Genomic DNA, 22,039 nt, shown 5'->3' with positions numbered 1-22,039 from the left:
CCCACAACCTTTCATATTGCACATCATTATTAGCAGTATATTAAACATTGTATAATCAGAACATGAAGCCAAACTTCTACAATTCAATAGCAGACTGGTTGTGTTTTTTTTTTAAATCATAAACCAAATGAAAAGAACACTTATTTTACTTTCTCACATCCTTTTAAAATGCCTGAATTTGTATGTGCTTGAATTCTAACATATTAGTACACTAGTTAAATATAAATTTTCTATACATATCATTATAAATACACATACAATTATGTTCCTTAGAAATAATTTACTGTGAAATAAATCACACACACAAAGGCATAAAACATTCCCAGGCAAGTTAAATAATAAAGGCACACTCACAGAACTACTTACCTAGTTAGGAAGAGAACATTGCCATTATTAGAAGCTGCCTGAATCATCTTTCCCTAAATTTTCAGGTGACCACAATCCTGGGTGAAGTTATTTTATTTGCACCATGTTAATTCACTGTTTAACATTGTTTTATTTTTCCTAGTGAATTGGATTCAGCCGGGCACCGGTGGGTGGATCACGGCTGTAATCCTAGCTATTCCGGAGGCTGAGATCTGAGGAACATGGTTCAGAGCCAGCCCGGGCAGGAAAGTCCATGAGACTCTTGTCTCCAATAAACCACCAGAAAACTGGAAGTGGTGCTGTGGCTCAAGCAGTAGAGCACTCGCCTTGAGCTGAAGAGAGCAGGGACAGCGCCCAAGCCCAGAGTTCAGGCTCCACAACTGACAAAAAAAAAAAAAAAAAAAAAAAGAAAGAAAGAAAGAAAAAGAAAAGAAAATTGGATTCATATTCTATATCTTTCAGTGAGTAGGCTGTCTCACTGAATTTCACATCATTTTCTAGTCTTTAATTGGTTCATACTTGTACATATTTGTAGGGTGCTTTAAAATGATTTATATGTATATAGTATAATAATAATTCAGGGTATCATCTCAATAATTTATCAATATTTTCTGTTAGGATATTCAAAATCCTCTATTCCAAGTACCTGAAATATTTAATACATTGTTAATTATAGTCATCTCCTGAATCTGATCTCTTAAGAAATATATTTAGGTAGGAAGAATAAATTATTTTCTATTGATCTTTGTGGCTTTGACTCTCATTCATGTGGATGCACATTGCTGCATTTTGTGGTCTGTTTTTTAACTGGTAATGGCGAGTTGGTTGCTTTCAACCATTTGCTTTCAGGACCAAGGTTGCAGTGAACATTTATTCTAGTGTCCTGATACATATGTTAGAAATATAATTACTAGGGCTGGGAAGGTGGCTCAGTGGTAGAGCGCTTGCCTTGCAAGCCTGAGGCCCTGGGTTCGATTCCTCAGCACCACATAAGCAAAAAGAAAAAACCTGGAAGTGGCGCTGTGGCTCAAGTGGTAGAGCACTAGCCTTGAGCTGAAGAGCTGAGGGACAGCGTCCAGGCCCCACGACCAGACCAAAAAAAAAAAAAAAAAAGAAATATAATTACTAGAACATAGATCGGTGTTTGTGTGTGTGTGTGTGTGTGTGTGTGTGTGTGTATGTGTGTGTGTGAGTGTCTCTGTGTGTCTCTGTGTGTGTGTCTGTGTGTGCCTTTCCTCATTTAAAATTATGAGCTTCCTCCAAAGAAAAGTGTATATTTGTTGTTTCATAGTTTTTGTCAACCCTTGTCATTGATTATTTTTTATTACAGCATATCTCCTCTGGAAATTATAGAACGACTATTGAGTGACTATGGTTTCCTATGGAGAACTTCTGTCTTGCGGTTTTAATTTACATTTTGAATATTAATAGGAATTAGCATCTTTTCATATGTTTAGGGACATGTTTTATTTCCTGTTTGGAGCTTGAACTCAGGGCTGGGCTGGGGTGCTGTCCTTGAGCTTCTTTTGCTCAAGGATAGTGCTCTGCCACTTGAATCACAGCTCTAATTCCAGCTTTCTTTTTCCACTTTACCTTTTTTATTCATTTATTAGAGAAAAGTCTCACAGATTTTCCAGCCTAGTTTGGCTTCAAACCACGATCCTCAGATCTCAGCCTCCTGAGTTGCTAGGTTTACAAGTGTGAGCCACTGGCACCTGGTATATGCATCCTTTTGTTTAACAGTACATCATCTTAAATATTAATGTCATTAAATAAGCCTTAATATCTAATTGGGCAAGGTTTTGTACCTTATTTTTCTTCTTAGGAGTGTTTTGGCTATTCTTGGTCCTAATCTCTCTTGCCTAATCTTATATTTTTTTAACCATATTGAGACCTTGATTGAAATAGCATTGATTGTATGGATTCATGGGAAAACTGGACATTTTTATAGTACTGTCTTCCAAACCAAGAATGTGATAATCTGTCCATTTAGCCTTAGGAAATTACCTGTCAATTTTTTTGCTACTTGTGGGGCTTGAACTCAGGGCCTGAGCACTGTTCCTGAGTTTCTTTTGCTAAAGACTAGCACTCTACCATTATCAGCCTATGGCCTAAAGCCATTTCTGGCTTTTTCTATGTATGTCGTACTGAGGAAATCAAACCCAGGGTTACATGCATGTTAGCAAGCTCTCTACCACTAAGCCACATTCCCAGCCCTCTGTTAATTTAAATGTTTTATTTCTGATAGTACTGGAGCTTGAATTTGGGGCCTCATGCTTAATAGGCAATAACTCTACTACTTGAGACACACTTCTGATCATTTTTACTTTCATTTTTTTCAAATAAGATCTTGCTTTTTGTCAAGTGAATCTGGAACACAACCCTCATTTTTATAATTCCTATGTAGCTGGGATGATTATGTGGAACCACGCCTTGCTTTCTGTTGGTTGAGATGGGGTCTCTTGAATTTTTTTCTATGTGATGGCCTTAAATTGCCATCCTCTTGATCTCAGCTTCATGTGATACCATTCCTGGATCAATTATATATATATATATATACATATATATATATATATGTATGTATGTATGTATATATATAATATATAATTGTTATACATAATATAATATATAATTATATATTATATTATATTATATTATATTATATTATATTATATGTATGTATATATGTATGACTGAGGTTTGAATTTAGGGCTTCATGCTTGCTAGGTAGTCACTTTACTGCTTGAGTCATAACTTCAGGCCTAAATGGCACTTAAAAATTACATTTTAGAACTAGTTTTGGAGTATAGAAAATTTACTAATTTTTATACTTTATATTTGTGCACAGTAGTCTTGCTACTCTTAGCACTTATTAGTCTAACAATTTGCCTATAGTTTCTATTGATTTTTCTACAGAAGAACTATAACTCATGTAAAAAAGGAAATGTTTGCTTTTCCATATCAACCCAGAGAGCTGTATCAGCTGAGTTGTGATATGGGAACGAGTAACCTGCAAATCTTAGTGGCTTATAAAGAAAAAGTTTATTTCTTGCTTGTGTTCTTGTTCAAGCTATAGCTTTCAGATCATTTTAATCTCAGAAACAAGACTGAAGTGTTATTTCCTAGCTAGGGCATTTCAAGAAAATATGGCAGAATCACACTATGGTTGTTAACACCACCCCCTCAGAAGTGGGACACATCACTGTCAATGCCCCAAGGCAAAACAAGCCTATTGGCCAAGGCTAACAGCAACAGTATGGGGATGTATGTTCCTAAACAGAAGCAGCAGCAAATATTTTGTACAATAATTCAATCTACAACAGATGTGTTTCAATATTTTACTAATAGGAAGGGGTGCATTTTCAAATAATGGTGAAGGTCATTTGCTTAAAGGAACACAAACAATTCTTTCTTTTAAGTATTGTAGTCTTTCTTTTGTCAGCTCTACCTTCTCCTAGTTCACTGTATCTCTTTGTATAGCCAAATATGAACTCCATCAGCAATCTTCAGATCTCTCCAGACTTTCTCACCTTGCTTCTCTGATAATGTACATACCCCCAATTCTATGAGTCCTTCAAGAATAAGCCCAGCTTTTTACTGAAATGCCTACAATATGCCTTTCCATGCCACTAAGACATTGATTGACAAGGTACTGTTTTGTACTAGTCTCAAACTGTTGAGACTATCTATTCTGGTTTACTTCATTACATAAAATACAAGAATTAAATGAAAAAAGGTACAAATCTACAAAGTACCTAATGTGTTTGCTTAGTTTATTATTTTTTTTTCTGGTCGGTCGTGGGGCTTGAACTCTGGGCTTGGGCACTGTCCCTGCGCTCTTCAGCTCAAGGCGAGTGCTCTACAGCTTGAGCCATAGTTCCACTTCTGGTTTCCTAGTGGTTTATTGGAAATAAGAGTCTCACAGACTTTCCTGCCTGGGCTGGCTTTGAACGGTGATCCTCAGATCTCAGACTCCTGAGTAGCTAGGATTACAGGTGTGAGCCACCGGCGCCCAACCTGCTTGCTTTATTATTTAAGACTTAATTCTATATGCCAACAATAAAGGAAATACGTGAAAAAAGAAAATATAATATATTTTGAGACATATTAGCTAAACATATATGCTGAACATAATCCATACTAACTGCAAGGAGAGCTACAGAAGGACCAGGTTAGGCAAAATATTCATGACAATTGTAGATTTTTTAAAAGTTAGCTACTCATTAGTGACACCTATTCTGGTCTCACCTGATCTGTTAGGCACACAGACAAGAACACTGGCTATTAGGCAAATTATTGGCAAATCATACTGTTCCCGGTGTCTCTCTGATAGAACAAGAGTGTGATGTCTGCCAGGCATGGTGGCTCACGCCTGCAATCCTAGCTACTCAAGAGGCTAAGATCTGAGGATCAGAGTTCAAAGCCAGCGTGGGCAGGATAGTCCATGATATTCTCATCTCCAATAAACCACCAGAAAACCAGAAGTGGCACTGTGGCTCAAGTGGTAGAGTATTTACCTGGAGCTGAAGAGCTGAGGGACAGTGCCCAGGCCCAGAGTTCAAGCCCCGTGACCACCACCACCACCACCACCAAGAGTGTGATGTCTTCAGATACCTTCTATTTGTTACATCTCCTTGTTTTCCCTGAATGTTGATCTTTGAAACCACACTTTCAGCAGGCAATGAATAAACTTTGTGTAATCCATGATTCAAGGGGTGTTCCCTCTCCATTCCATTTGCACTCGATATCAAATGTTGTTAACTCATCTTTTTCACTTTGAGCCTCACTGTATGCATTAAACTAACTGCAATTATGCAATTTGAACATTATAATTTACACTATAAGTCTGTTTCTTATCCTCTGGCATAAAATGTCTGATGATGGTATACTTGGAATCTATTTCATTAAGATAATTTCCTACCACCACAGTCACTATCACAGTAGGTGAATGTTTAATCAATATTAATTTCCTTCATCTTCCTTCATTAAGCTCTTTGATGGCATCAACAAGTTTTTTGTACTTTCCTAATGTTCTGTCGAGCAACCAGCGTTGGATACATGATAAGCATTAAATGCTCATCCTTAAACTGTTTCCCCCAGTTATGAAGTAGGCAATATGGGAAAACAATGGCATTAGTAGTTGTGTTGTACCATATCCCATTTGGTAGATATGCTTCTAGTTCTTAATGGGCAGGATTTTGGAAGATGAATATTATCTATGATGTACAGTATCCCAATTTATAATTGGGGCTTGTGTGTTTGCAAGCACACATATATGCAAGCGTATGCATTTAGGTGTTGGGTAAGTTGTAATGAGACATAGAGAGCTGAGTAAAGTGCATAGGAATACCCTTATCTGGCAATTACAGTGTGATATGGTTACCTGGCCTTGTGTCAGAAGATTTACATGTATTGCAACATTTAATCCATTATATGAGTGGTTCTCAAACTTTAATGTGCAGAAAATCAATGGAAAGTCTTGTTAAAGTAAATATTTCTCGGCACCATCCCTGGTGGTTTTGATTAAGGAGATTTGGGGTGAGGCCCAAGAATTTGCCTTTTTTTTTTTTTATTAAACAAGGGCTTAGTGGCTGCTGCTGCCTATCTTTGAGCAGGACTTTCAACAATTCTGAGAAGTAGGTATTATTCCACAGATGAGTACATAGTATGTTCTAAAATTTATACAGGTGGAAAGTTTGTATTTGAACCCAGGTCTTTCTGGTTCCAAATCTAGGGTAGCAATGGATGGAAAGAGAGCTACAAGATTGATTATGCTTAAACTCTGTAAAGGGAGAACATGGAGGGTCTTGCAGAGATCGCAGTAGTTGGCATGTTTACCACCAACTTTTAGTGGTAGTAAGTAATAGTGTCAATAAAACAGTCATTGAATCTAGTTCATCCTACTGAGCCCTATTCTCATCCTCTCTTTCATCTATAGCCGCAAATAGAAATTCTTCAACTTTAGCTTTGTCTTGACTTTTAAAAATTCCATTATCAAATGGTTCTGCTATGCTTTCCATTTGTTCTCTTATTATGTCACCCTATTTTCCATGAATGTTAATTCAGTGGCAATATAATAAAGCTTTGATTCAGTATAAAAATCATATGCATAAGTCTATTTTACAAAAATAATTTTTGTTATCTTTATCAAAGATTTATTTTTTAGTCACATGTTTCTCAAGGTCCACTAATAACTAATAAGGATCACATTTAATGGATAACATTATCAAGAATATAAGGGTGGCTCATGACTGGTGGTAGCTCATGACTGTAATCCTAGTTACTCAGGAGGCTGAGATCTGAGGATCATAGTTCAAAGCCAGCTCAGTCAGGAAAGATCATGAGACTCTTATCTCCAATTAACCACCAGAAAACTGGAAGTGATGCTGTGGCTCAAAGTACTAGAGTACTAGCCTTGAACAAAAGAGCTCAGGGACAGTGCTCAGGCCCTGAGTTCAAGCCCCACAACCAACATAAAATAATATAAGCCTCAAAGCAGAGTGCCAATAATCCTAGCTACACAGGAGTCTGAGATCTGAGGATTCAGGTTTGAAGCCAGCCTAGACAGGAAAGTCCTTGAGACTTTTTTCTTCAATTAGCCATCATAAAGCTGGAAGTGGAGCTATCGCTCAAGTGGTTCAGTGTCAGCCTTGAGTGAAAAGGCTAAGGGACAGCACCTAAGGCCCTGAGTTCAAGCCCCCATATCAGTGCAGAAAACAACTTCCCCAAACCCAAAACAACAACAACAACTAGGATTATGGAAGTGGTAGTGAAGCCAGAAGTGTAGATTGGAGGGAGTATTGCCAGTGTATCCTGATAGACTAGATACAATTGGTGAATAAAGAAAAGAATCAAGGATGATGTCTAGAGTTTTGACTTGAATGTCTCTTTAGAAGGCAAATCTGTTTACTCAGTTGAGGAAGTTAGGGATGGGGAAACAGACTGAGAGGCAGGGAATCAAGAGTAATGCTTTGGCCGTGTTACATGGCTATCTCATCAAGTAAATACTATGCCACATGAGCCTAGAGTTCTAAAGAGGGTTCCATACAGTTCTAGAGGTTAGAAATTTAGAGAACTGGAAGTCCTAGACTATATGACTACAGGCTATGTGCATCTCAGCATATGCTTGGAACTGAAAGAGGTGGCTTATGATTTTCCCTAGCTGCATTTGTTGCCTGGATTTAAATACTGAACAGGTCAGTAGACACCAGCAACTGAGACTTAGTAAAGTAACAGGTGAACAAAAAGCCAAATGAAGCAGCTCTTTTCTTAAAGGAGATGCACCCTCTGCATTTCCATCTAACAGAAGAGTGACACGCAAGTCTTACAACTGCATTAGGTCACACTGAGCCTTCATATATAAATAGTACTCTGTCAAGGATTTTGCACAAATTCTCTGACTTAACTTATACCAATCCTCTGAGGTAGGTCTTGTTGTTCTCATTTTACCTGTGAGGAAACTGCCAGCACATATGTCAAGCAAGTTTCCAGGTCTGCAGCTTAAGCTTTAGGCTCCCTTAGCAGCAAAACAAGAAGTGGAGATTCTTCTTCAAGTGGCTTAGAGAGCAAGTGCTGAAAGAAGATGATGGCAGAAAGCAGGACAGGGAGGGGAAAGAAAGTTAAGCAAGGATATGGTGTAGGCTCCAGTCTAATTTTTCCCTGCTCCCAAGTGGACCTTGGAACATAAACAGCAACATAGAATAACACACACACACACACACACACACACACTCACACACACACACACACACACACACACACACATACACACTTCTGAGAGAGCTGGCCTTTTGTACTTCTGTGTCAGTCATTGGCCAGTGACTATCATTGAAGAGGAAGGGCCCTCGATTTCCTTGGAGAAGGGGCTTTCATTTTTTCTGAGTGTCATTTCCTTAAGTGGGGGCAACTGTAAGCCCTTAGCTGCCCACACTTCTAGTAGCTAGGAGGTAAGAGCACTAGCCAGAGAAAGGAGATCTGGGCAAGAAATGAGAGAAGCTATTGCACAGTGCTTAGGAGCCTTCGGATGCTATAGACCATGGAGTGTCTCCCTGCCCTCTGGGCATACACTGTACTAGGTGATCCATGCGGGGTCCTTCAAAGAGTGCAGTTACCATTGCACATAGGAGGATAAGACCTGAAGTGTTTAAAAACTAGTAATAAGGGGAAAAAATCAGATCTGAGACAACCATGTTCCTGGAAATGGGAGGCAGCATTAGTCCGTAATATTGTTCCTGTAAATATTGAAACCATTCTCATATAAAATGCTGAATTTGATTTCAAACATGTTCAATGCCTTCCTTTCACCTCCAAGCCCACTTTTAAGAAAATGTTGAAATTAGTAAAACTTTGCTACAAAACTCCCAGCAACTTTTCATGTCCATTTTTTTCCCCTTCTTCTGTGACCTTAGAATAATTGTCTTTTTTTTTTACTTCCCAAGAAGATGTGAGGCATGTGGAGAGCCTGCTGGCCTATTTGCTGGTTTATGGGTCAAGTCTCCAGTTATTACAGAGAAAATTTGAAAGTCTCTGATTAAGAAGCCCTGCTGATTTAAGAATCTCACTAGAAATATGTGCATAATGAATTATCTACAGATAATAATTCAAATTGTCCCTGGGTGATTCATATCAGCCGTTTTATTAAATTATCCATTTTCTGGAGGAGTTTCAGGTCTGCATAAAGTAAAATGTAGAAAATGCACATAATTTCGTAAGAGGTTTAAGAGAAAACAGTCTTACTTTAGAAGAACATTCATCCTAAAGTTTAAGCTAATTCTCACAAGATAGTGAATATATGTACATGACTTCCATTGATGTTTTCTTAAAAAAAAATCTCATACATACTTGAATACTTGGCTTGTTTAAAAATTGCTTTTGTAAAAAAAGATGGTAGTTTTCTTGCATGTAGTGATAGAAAGAAGCAGGATAAAAATAATCAAATTATTTCTTAGAAAAAAAATAGTAACAGCAGTCATGAAGGTCCATTTTTAGCGAGGCACATGGGCCTGACAAGGAATTAGTTAAGAGAATGTGTCACCCTTACATATGTGGGTTTATTTAACAATGGAACAAGAAGATATATAAAGAACAGAGCTCTAAGATTGAGAATTCACAAAGACCTATTTTCTTTCTTTTTTTTTATAGGAATGAAGTTTTTCTCCCCCAATCTTTCCCTTCTTATCTATCAAAAGGAAGAAAAGAAAATCTTCACAAAACAGATGCATTGGTATTCAAGAAGACAGATGCCAGATTGCTGCAAAAGGTTCCCGTCAGTGGCTAACACCTCTTCTCATGGAACCTTGGGGAGGGATAGCATGGGACTGACAGGTTTAAACAGGGACCAGATCTATTTTCATGATTGAGATCTGCTCTTAAAGAACCTGACTAGAAAGTTGAGGGGGAGGAATTTAAAGCAAGCATACAAACCTTCTGGAAGCTCGTGGGTGCCTTCTGCTTCTCCTCCACATTTTGATTTTTCAGGTTATTTTAAGGTTTTCATACCTCAGGCAAGGTGATTTATTATTATTGGAACTTTATATAACTCTTTATTTTTGCAAAGTGCTTTACAGTCATTTTCTTCTCCTTATTGTGGGCTAGGCCTTCCCTCTCTTGCCACTGTAATTGGTTTGCGGGGAGGCACTTCCTTTCCTAAGGACAAGATGATGCTGGTTCTGATAGGAGGCACGTATGGAGCTTTTACCTTGTTTTGCTTCATTTCTTTTGATCTCATTCCCTGTGGTCTCCTGTCACCTTCTGCTTCTTTCCTACTCAGACATGCACTCATCCTTTTTTACCTGCTGCTGTCCTCAGATCGTCTAGAACTCTCTAGTTTCACTTCCAGTTAAAACTATTGTCTTGGCTAGAAAGGTGGCTCAGTGGTAGAGTGTTTGTCTTGCATGCATGAGGCCCTGGGTTTGAATCCTCAGCACCACATAAGCAGAAAAAGCCGGAAGTGGCACTGTGGCTCAAGTGGTAGAGTGTTAGCCTTGAGCTGAAGAGCTGAGGGACAGTGCCCAGGTCCAGAGTTCGGGTCCTAAGACTGACCAAAAAAACCAAACCAAACCAAAACAACAACAACCACAACGAAACTGATGTCTTAACTCTGAGCTTCAGCCTTTTAAGAAGAAGCTTTCTGGGCTGTGAATATACTCTGAAGTACAGTGTTTACCTAGCATGCACCAGGTCCTGGATTCCATCCCCAGCACCACAAAGAACAGGGTCTGATGTTAGAGTTGAGTACTCCCCACTTTGATAATATAAGAGATTAAAGGCTCCACCTGGAGGCCCCTAAATCCAAGACTTAAATGAAGCCAAAGTAGTAACCTATTAATCCCAGGCCACAGGTAAAAGAACAATCACTCCTTTGTACAGATAGTCTTAGGTTGAACCATGTAACATCGTGTTTTTTTAGGTAAAAAATAGTGAAAAGCAGTAATGTCAAGGGCTTCCAACTAAATGCTATTCATATGTAACCTTCAAGCATACCTGTATGGAACCTAGGCACGTAGAGAGCAAGTCAAGCCCAATGCATTCCCACTGCCATCAGAAAAACGTGGTGAGAGTTCTATTTAAAATTTTAGCCAGCCAAGCCATCCATGCCACATATCCCAATTTCCTTGCATTCCTGTTTGCTGTAATATGTGATCCTTCCAGGTACCTTTCTTCTTGCTACTCATACTGGACCTTTTTACTAGAACATTTGTAACTCCTCTCCCATAGTACATCTTCCTGTCCTTTTGTTCACTCTCTTCCTGGCCCTAAATGAAACTCTTGTCTCTTGTGGGTCAAAGGGAGGTGCTTTATGTCCCATCCTGTCTGGTGTTAGGTTTGGGAAGTAGAACAGGCCCCCATCTGGCACTTTCATTCTTCTTGCAGATCATTCTCCATCCTATGGGACTTTGAGATTCCCCACAACACAATTATCCTACTCCCTCAATTTCTTCATGTCTAGTTTCCGGCATCATGGACACTCTCCTCAGGTGGTGATGGTCCATTATGTCTATTCTAGTCCTACCAATATCTGTGATCTGGATAGACAGAAAACCAATCCTATTTCAAGCTTTCCAACTGCTCTTCATTCATTCCATGACCTTGTCTTGAATCTTGAAATGCTTAGAAATGCATCCCCCCTGATGTCACATATTCACACAGCCCATTCACACATCAATCTCCTAGATGCTCCCATTCTGACCTCTGTTACTTTCATACCTGCTGGTTAACTCTAACAGATGTATCCTTACTTGATCCACTGACTTCTCCAAATAACATTGCTTCCCTTCTATCTTTCTTTCTCTGGCTGGCGTATGTTTTAGGATACACCCCTCTCTTGCCAGGTTCCTTAACACACTTGTTCCATTGCACTTCCATCAAATCCAGGTGCCCAGATCTTATTACTAGGGGGACTCAATTTTTTTCTTTTTGCTTATATCAAAACAACTAACACTAATGAAGAAAACTCTACCACTGGTTCAATAATGAACTCATGGCATTTGACTCTGACGCTACCCTTTCATGGTGCCTAGCAATCTCTCCATGTCTCTATACTCAGCTTAGTCCTTTTCAGTGTCTGTAGTGACTATATCTAACTTTCTCTATGCTCATCATTCTTTTGGTATCTTTGTCCCTCCAGTCTCTACAGAGACACCCTGGTTTCTACTTTACTGAGAAGAAAAGGTATCAAGTGGGAGCCCATAAAATTTCGGTCACCTACTAATATCTGAAAATGATTCATTCTCTGCAATCCCCTGCTATTTGTGAGCATGTCTATTGCGGCTCTTTAGTTTCTCCTTCTCCCTCCTCCCTTTCTTTTCCTTCTCCATCTCTACTGGTACCTTTCCACAAACATTGTTTTAGTACTGAGGACTGAACCTAGGGCTTCTTGCACAAACACTCTACCATTGAAGTCTTAACTCAGCCCTTTTATTTTTAAGACAAGCTCTTGATGGCCTTATATTCACAATCCTCCTACATATACCTACTGAGGAGATGAGATTATAATGGGTACTACCATACCCAGCTCCTTCCTGTCCACATTTAAAAATACTTATGCCTTTCTACTTCCTCATCCATGTTCTCATTCAACTGATTCTCCTCCTCCATTTTCTTTTTTTTTGAGGGGGGTGGGGAGGGGGAGGAGCCGGGTCCTGGGGCCTGAACTCTGGGCCTGAGCACTGTCCCTCAGCTCTTCAGCTCAAGGCTAGCACTCTACCACTTGAGCCACAGCGCCACTTCCGGCTTTTTTTCTTTTTGCTTATGTGGTGCTGGGGAATCAAACCCAGTGCCTCATTGCATGCAAGGCAAGTGCTCTACCGCTGAGCCACCTTCCCAGCCCATCCTCCTCCATTTTCTTCCATACATTTTCAAGGCTGAATTTCTTAAAATGGTGTGCTACACTTGCTTTTTTCTGTTTTCTACCTATCAGGGGCTTGTAGACCCACAAATATTCTGTCTTCAAAACACCATGAGGACTGGGAAGGTGACTCAGTGGTAGAGTTCTTGTTTTGCATGCATGAGGACCTGGGTTCAATTCCTCAGCACCACATAAGCATAAAAAGCCAGAAGTGGCGTTGTGGCTCAAGTGGTACAGCGCTAGTCTTGAACTGAAGATCTGAGGGACAGCGCCCAGGCCCAGAGTTCAGGCTCCACAACCAATAGAAACACACACACACACACACACACACACACACACACACACACACACACACACACACACACACACACACACACACACACACACACACACACACACACGAAAGGGGGTAACAGTGTTCAAAAAGAAATGTTACTTATGTAACTGTAACCCCCTGTTCATCACCTTTACAATAAATTTTAGAAGCAAAACACCATGAAAGTGAAAGTAGTTCTGGCTGAAGCCACCATAATCAATCTGACTCCCCTCCTCTCCCCTCTCCTCCCCTCCCCTTCCCTTCTCTTCCCTTCCCTTCCTTCATTCCATTTTTTTTTTGGTCAGTTGTGGGGCATGAACTCTGGGCCTGGGCACTGTCCCTCAGCTCTTCAGCTCAAGGCTAGCACTCTACCACTTGAGCCACAGCACCACTTCTGGCTTTTTTCTTATGTGGTGCTGAGGAATTGAACCCAGGGCCTCATGCATGCAAGGCAAGCGCTCTACCACTGAGCCACCTTCCCAGCCCTCTTTCATTCCATTTTTTGAGGTAAGCTCTTGCTGTGTAACTTAGGCTGTCCTTGTATTCCTCCTGCTTCAGCTTGCTGAGTGCTGGGATTATAGGCAAAAGCCTCTATGCTTGTCTTGCTTTCTTCGTACTTTTCATCTTCTTTCCTCCTTCCTCTCTTCCTTCTTTTTTTCCTTTCTTCTTTCTTTTCTGGTGATGAGACTCAGAGCCTGGAGCATGCTAGGCAAGTAATTTACCATTGGGCCATATCCTCAGATTTATCCACAAATTTTCTTGTGGTAAAGTCCAATGGATCCCCCTACTCTATTCTCTTTTGCTCTTTTAGTACCATGATGTTGGTAATGAGAGGTTCTCTGCCTTGGGGTTGGTGATACAGACTGCTTTAGGTTTTCATCCAGCCTTTTTAGCTACTCCTTCTCAATCTCCTTGTATTCAGCTTATTATTTTAACACTGGTGCTCCTTGGCATTCTGTTACTGACAATCTTCCAGTACCCTCTACGTACTGTGAAGAGCTTATTCATGCTCATGGCTTCAGTTATGATCTGCCTGCCTCTCTTTTTTTTTCTTTTCTGTTGGTTGTGGGGCTTGAACTCAGGGCCTGAGTGCTGTTCCTCAGCTCTTCAGTTCAAGGCTAGCACTCTACCACTTGAGCTATAGCGCCACTTCTGGTTTTCTGGTGGTTTATTGGAGATAAGAGTTTCACAGACTTTCCTGCCCAGGCTGGCTTTGAACCACAGTCCTTAGATTTCAGCCTCCTGAGTAGCTAGGATTACAGGCATGAGCCACCGGCACCCGGCTTGCCTGCCTCTCTTTTCTCTTTGCTCATGTTGTCATTTCCTTCATACTTTATTCTTTTTTGTTCCTTCTGGTAGGGCTTCATCATTATTACCTGGACTACTTTCAAGACTGTATCCAGCACCTAAATATTTCTACCACAACTTCAGTTATTTTTACTAGCTACTTGGAGAATAAATGTTTATTATTAACAAACTACAGTCAGTGGCAGTTGATTTAGATGGGAACTATGATAATATCCTGGTTCAAGCTTATATTAATTGACTTAAAAATGATCAATAGTATAGGCCAGCTTTTGATTTCTTGAGTGAAACTTGAGAATCCAAGTTACATCCAGAAAACTCTGCACATTTAAGAAGGCATTTGAAAATAGTTCAAATGGACATATTCTAGCCAGCGTACAATATGTAGAAGAAGTCTGAGACTTATTTTAGGTTACAGTAGCATTGTGAAATAGCACATTAATTCAATGCAGCTTAGATATAGATTTCAAAATGGTTTATGTGGTTAACATCCAGCAACAATAGCTCCCATAACCATCTAATAAAATGTGTGTGGGGTGTGGGATGAGGATGTGATTGGAATATGGTGCATCAGCCTTGCAAATAGCCACTTGCTCTCAGAGTGAGCTGCAATTTGCTGTATGTCAAATGAGTGGTAAAATGGCTATATTCATTCATAGCACGATTTCAAAATCTCTTAGGGAAGGAAAGGAAGGTTTAAAAACTCCTGATTTTAGACTTCATTTTCAGGTTGCAGACTATAGATTTCATAGAAATCACTTGCAAAGGTTCCACCGGATGAGGCTTCTCAGATACGATTTCCAAATGACACTCTTCTCTCACCAAACATGTTTAAGCAAGAGGAACAACACACGTTGAAAATGCCTATCAAAGGAATTTAATCATAGTATAAAGATTCCTGAGGTGAAGCTGGGTAGTACAATCATGTCCTGTTCACTATTACAGGTTTATTTAATGTAGTCTACACAAGTGACGCTTCACATGGCTGTGAAGATGCTTCATTTGAGCATTAGGATGTTCTGATCCTCCAGGAAGCTTTTCTGCCTCAACAGGTCGTAAGCCTCCATGGATGCCTTTGATGAAGCCATTTATCTTTGTGCCAGCAGCAGGATGTCGAAAGTGTGTGCATAGAAAGGTATGCAGTGGATTATGTATGCTTTTGTGGAGTCAGGAGATTATTATTGACAATCAGCTTGGAGGAGATTTAGGTTATAGGTCCTTCCACACAAGGCTGCTGAACTGCCTTTGTAGAAACAATGAGTCAGGAAAATAGGGTGAGAGCCTTTCATTTTAGTTCCTTGCTACTTCCCAGGGATGCTTTTGTCAAGATAGACTGAGAACAATTTCTAGTGGGTATTGTACCCAAGTGATGTGAAAGGCTTGCCTGGGATTTACACAGTAATATCTGCTTAGCTATGGTCTGCACTTCTGGACAGCATCTGTGAAAACCACAGAAACCATGCTCAAGAGACTGAACAACTTAAATAGTAGCACATGCGGGCAGTCTGTATCAGTTAGTTTTTGCTGTGTAAAGAGCTTTCCCCAAACATAGTGGCTTTTAACAACAACCATCAGTTAATTAGATCACAATTTAGTGGGCTGTTCTTCTGATCTAGGCTGGCTCTACTCATTTCTCTGGTGTCATTCATTAATTTGTGTTTAGCTGGAAGGTCAGCATGTGGCTGGATGATCCAGAATAGCATCACTTACATGTCTGGCATTTGTCTGGTTATTGATTTATAGCTGGTTACACATGACACTTCTTTGAATGGCCTCTTCTCCTCCAGAAATCTAGTTGCTACTCAAACACGTGATGGCCCAAGGATTCCAAGTACAGCAATAAAAAACTCAAGGCTCTGAGTTTAAACCACATTACTGCCAAAATTAAGTCAGATTCCAGGCTCCATCAGGAGCTTGGATTCAGTTAGTTCTGCTGAGGGTCAGGGATCTGCATTTTTATGAGGTAACTCAAGGGACCCCAATGCATGTGGCCTGTATTCCAACCTGCTGAGAGACACTGGCTTATATTATGATGTTACACGCGCCAGCATGGCACATGTAACAATTCCTTTGGTCAGCTCTTGTGATTCCTGAATTAACAGCAACTGAGACAACATTTAATTTTTTTTTGAGTCTTTGTTTCGACACCCTAAGGTTGGTGTGTAGATTAATGTGGAGCTCATGAAACACTAAGCCCAGTGCCTAATATATGCTTAGCAGAGGTTATTTTCTTCTCTATTGAGAAGTTGCAGGAACCACGGGTAAGACAAGTCTAGAAGAAGTGGAAAACTACTTTTAGACTGCATTGCAGAAGTGACCTATAAGTGAGAAAGGATAGTCTGATATTCATCAATATTCACAAGGCATATAGCTTTGTTTGAGGGGAAAAAAATCTATCAGATTCTTCAGAAATCTATGAATCATGACTGGAAATAGTGACAGGCTTGGTAGGCAACAGATGTTGTCATTAGAAAGGCACAGAAGGGCTGGTCATGCTTCAACCTCTCCAGTCTTTTCTAAATTGCTGTCAGCACTATTGTCTGTACATTCCTGGACAATGAAAAAAATGTGTAATGATTCTATATTAAGACTTGGCCTTACTCAAATGAATTGTATCCACGTGGACAGAATTTCCTGTATATGATTTCCTAATAATATAAATGAAGGATCTAATACATGCCATATAGTATATTATTTCCAGATCTGGTTGAGACTTTTTGCAGGCTTCCACGAGAAAGTGATGAAGCTTGTTTCCTACAGTTTTGCTATTTTAGCATTTTCTTCTCTATTTTTATATTTCCTCTCCCATTATATCTCTGTCCAGTCTGCTTCCTGTTTTCTTCATAGATTCTATCTTTGTAAATTTCATGAACTTAGTTATTTAGTCTATCTTTCTCATTTTCAAAAATGAGGGGGGAAAAACAGTGCTTTTTTTTTTTCTGAAATAACCAGAATCCACTTTGAAATGGGTGTTTTTCACTGGGTTTTGTGTTATTTGCATCTGTCTGTGGTCCTCCTCTTTACCAGTAGATGGAGCACATCTCTTATGTTAAACCCTACCACAGATCCTTAGAATGGGGTGTTTTCCCTCATCTGTCACTTTTACTGCAGTAAAATCATAGTTTGGAAGCCAATGTCATACATAGCAAGACTCCTAGTCTTCGCTAGACTAGAGTGTATATTTTTCCGACTCAGCAATGCAGGGCTTAACAACAGCTGATATAGATAAGTGGTAGCTAAAAAAAAAAGGAATGAGTGTTGTACTTATGTGCAAGCTTGGGTGCTTTGTGTTGTCTTTAAAGAGTTGACAGCTTTATGTTAAAGGTACCCTTTCTCCTCTTCTCTCCTTTATTCTCCTCACCAGTCTTCCCTCTCAATAGTCAGACTACCTTTCTGCTCATTTTTCTTGTTGTACAGGCTTTTTATCAGGCCTAAAGACCTCAGAGTAAAATCAAACCTTGTTAGAGCTGCATGGAAATTGAAACATAATTTGCCAGAGAAAGCAATGGGGGCCATGTTCACCAAAATTTCATGTTGGGACATGGGACAACCCCTGTTGATCAGATGGTTGTCACTGTAGTCATTGCTGTTACCATTGGGTTGTCATTTCTTGATGGTGGGCTCGTGGCAAAGAGCATTTCCAGTTGCCTGTTTTAACTAAAGTGGCTAAGCAATGCTATCAAACAAGTTAGTTAATTCTTTTCATCAAACCAACCAGTTGTTTTAACTTGGCTCTCTGTTGGGGGAAAAATACAAACCTTGACTTCTGGATGAATTTGTTCTATATGTGCATTTCCATACTTTTCACTTTTTCAGAGTTTTTTGAGTTTCTCATAGGCCCATTAGATACTGAAAAATACTCTACAAATCCCAGGACTCTAGGACTGGAAATGTGGCTTAGTGGTAGAGTGCTTGTTTTGCGTGCATGAAGCCCTGGGTTCGATTCCTCAGTACCACATACACAGAAAAAGCAGGAAGTGGTGCTGTGGCTCAAGTGGTAGAGCGTTAGCCTTGAGACCAAAGAGGCTCAGGAACAGAGCCCAGGCCCTGAGGTCAAGCTCCAGGACCAGCAAAAATAAAAATTCCAGGGTTCTAACCTCATGTTGTACCATTAGGCTATTTAGCTTTTATGGCGTGTGTGTGTGTGTGTGTGTGTGTGTGTGTGTGTGTGTGTGTGTGTGTGTGTGTGTGTGTGTGTGTGTGTGTGTGTGTGTGTGTGTGTGTGTGTGTGTGTGTGTGTGTGTGTGTGTGTGTGTGTGTGTGTGTGTGTGTGTGTGTGTGTGTGTGTGTGTGTGTGTGTGTGTGTGTGTGTGTGTGTGTGTGTGTGTGTGTGTGTGTGTGTGTGTGTGTGTGTGTGTGTGTGTGTGTGTGTGTGTGTGTGTGTGTGTGTTAGAGCCTGAACTTCCTCCCAGCATTGGGCACTAGCTCAGCTTTTTCCCTCATTGCTGGCATTCTACTCCTTGAACTATGCCTCCACTTCTAGCTTTTGCTGGTCTATTGAAGAGAATACTGTAATGGATTTGTCTTCCTGGGTTGGCTTCAAACTCAACCTCCTGAGTAGCTAGGATTACAGATGTGAGTCATCCAAGGGTTTATACTCTTGCTCAGCTTTCCCCCGCTTATGGTTGGTGTTCTATCCCTTGAGTTAGGCCTCTATTTTCAGCTCTTGTTTTGCTAATTGGATAGAAAAATCTTGTGGATTTGTCTACCTGAGTTGGCTCCAAACTGTGATACTAATTTTTCAGACCCCTGAGTAGCTGGAATCATAAGTGTCAGCCACTGCCCCAGCTGGGAATTTGTATTACAGCTTTCACCACACCTCCTACATCTGAAGCTGAAAATTATGAGACTTGAAATATGATGACCACTAATTCTTTGCTGTTCCTTACCTGTTTTGTCTGGGCCTACTTCATTTCCTACCAGCATTCTTGGAAAAGCAAAGCTATGGAGCCATGTTCCTTGCAGAACACAGGAGTAGGAAGAAAGCAATGGGATTTTCTTTTGTTCCTGAAGTTTTGACAATGAAGAATGGTTTCTTTGGAGCTGGGCATAGTGTTGTATGCCTTTAATCGTAGTACTCTCAGTAATGTTGCCACTACAGAATCTCGAGTTCTAGACTAGCATGCACTACATAAGAAGATCCTGTCTCAACAACACAAACAGAAAGATGGGATGAAGCTAAACACTTGCTCTTGTAATTAGCAAATAAAGTCTTTTTTTTCCCCTGAAAACTTATGAGAACCATAGGCCAGCAACATATGGGAAATGCATGCTATCATAGGGCACTAAAGACAGCTTCTCTTGTTCTGCATCTGTTTGAAGTTCTTACGATTAATAATCAATGACTATGGACTTTATGCCAAAAGGCAAAATAATTAACTGTTGAAATTAGAATGCTGATGTCAAAAGGTAGATTTTTGGCTGACTACAATCGTTTTTCAACTTTCTAGGATTTAAAGTTTTTAGGTATCATCTGCTATCAGTTCTTTCTCTTGCATTAGTAATAGAACTCTGGTTGATTTCAAAGGCTGCCTAAAATCCAATTAAAGGTCAGCGCTCCCAGCTTCCCTTGCGGGTAGTTGTGACTAAGCTATTAAGGTCTGGACAATGAAAAATAAATAGAAAAGTATGGGGTTTCTGTGATGGATTCTTAAAGGTCACTGACTTGTTTGGGAGTCTTTTCCTCCTGTTGCTTCCTCTTCCTTGAATGTGAAATGTGAGAGCTAGAGCTTGAAAGCTCTTGGACTCTGTGGCAATCTTGGGAACAAAAGCCAATGCTCAGGATGGCAATACAGAGCAATTGAAATTAGATTTTTGTTAACTAGGATACCACTACGTCAGCCCTAGACAGATTGCCTTCACACTTCTACACAAAAGAAAAAAAGCTGATGTGTTTTCCAGAAATTTTTGTGAGTTGTACATTTTTTGGACAGTCCTGGGGCTTGAGCTTCTTTTGCTCAAGGCTAGCATTTTACCACTTGAGCCACAGCGCCACTTCTGGCCTTTTCTGTGTATGTGGTACTGAGGAATCAAACCTAGGGCTTCATGCATGCTAGGCATGCACTCTACCACTAAGCCACATTCCCAGTCCCTGTGAAACTCTTTAAATCTCCAATTAATCAGCAAAAAATTGGAAGTAGAGAGCTTTGGTTCAAGTGGTAGAGTGCCAGTCTTTTATTTTTTTAATTTTTTTGTCGGTCGTGGGGCTTGAACTTTGGGCCTGGGCACTGTCCCTCAGCTCTTCAGTTCAAGGCTAGCGCTCTACCACTTGAGCCACAGTACCACTTCCTGTTTTCTAGTGTTTTATTGGAGATAAGAGTTTCACAGACTTTCCTGCCCGGGCTGGCTTTGAACTGCAATCCTCAGATCTCAGCTTCCTGAGTAGCTAGGATTACAGTCGTGAGCTGGCGCCCCAGCTGCCAGAGTAAAACAGAGTGCCCATGCCCAGTACACACACACAGACTCTCTCTCTCTCTCTTTCTCTCTTTCTCTCTCTCTGTCTCTGTCTCTGTCTCTGTCTCTCTCTCTCTCTCTCTCTCTCTCTCTCTCTCTCTCTCTCTCTCTCTCTCACACACACACACACACACACACACACACACACACACACACACACACAATTCAAAAACTAGTATGCATTAGTATTACTTGGAAGAATAAAATATAGAATACTGGGCCCCATCCTTAGAGTTTCAGAATCATTTACTCCACAGTCGAGCCTGAGAATTTCTAAATAGTTCCCTTGTGACTATATTTGGAGAACTCCTCTTCTATCACAATCACTTTAAATGTAAAGGCACATTTTTATTCTAATCACTTAGGATCTGTATAGATGAGAAATTTCACATTCCTCAGTTGATATTGCATAAGCTTTCTCCACACATCACTAAAATTAATCCAAAATTGTAGTGTATTTTGTTTAGAACCAAGTTATTTCATGTCAGTGCCATATCTAAATTATCTATGATTGTTCATTTTCTCCCGTCACTAATTTGCCTCTCAAACTCTTAACCAACATATGCAAACAACTTCCATTCCATAGGAGTCAGTTCAGCCTCCTTTCATAGTGCAGGGAAAAGCATTCCTTCCCCCACCCTTCCCCAATGTTACTGTTATACTGGGGCTTGAATTCAGGGTCTAGGCACTCACTGCCCTTTAGCTTTTTCACTGAAGAATGGCTCTCTACCATTTTCCTCACAGCTCTACTTTCAGCTTTTAGGTCATCAATAGGAGATAAGTGGCTCATACACTTTTCTGCTTGGGCTGGCTCTCTGCCTCCTCAGTAGCTAGGATTATAGACATGAGTGACTATACCTTGTATCTACTAGATTGAGAGGACAGATATGCCTGTTCCCATAAATTAAAATGCTGGATAAAAATGGGCACTACAAGAGTGGTTTTCATTCCAAGGTGAGTACTGACTTGCCCTTTATTACTTATCCTTATATGAGCTGCTGCTGCTGTGCCCCTTTTTGCTGAATAAGTTAAGTCCAGTCATTACCTTATGGCCCTTTCTGTTTTTCTCTCACTCCCCAGGAAAATCCTACCTCCAGGAACACTCCCAGATATGTTTTCCTAATTCTATTATATAGTGTACTTGATCTAAGTTCAAACCACACTTGACAAAATACTTGCTGTGTGAGCTTTGGCAACTGACTGACCTTGCTAAGACTCAGCCACTGATCCTGTGGACTTCATAGAGCTCAGGT

This window comes from Dipodomys merriami, unplaced genomic scaffold (assembly GCF_024711535.1).
Source record: "Dipodomys merriami isolate MVZ:Mamm:240054 unplaced genomic scaffold, mDipMer1.0.p SCAF_3, whole genome shotgun sequence".
NCBI classification, from domain to species: Eukaryota; Metazoa; Chordata; class Mammalia; order Rodentia; family Heteromyidae; genus Dipodomys; species Dipodomys merriami.
This window is presented reverse-complemented; position numbering follows the sequence as displayed.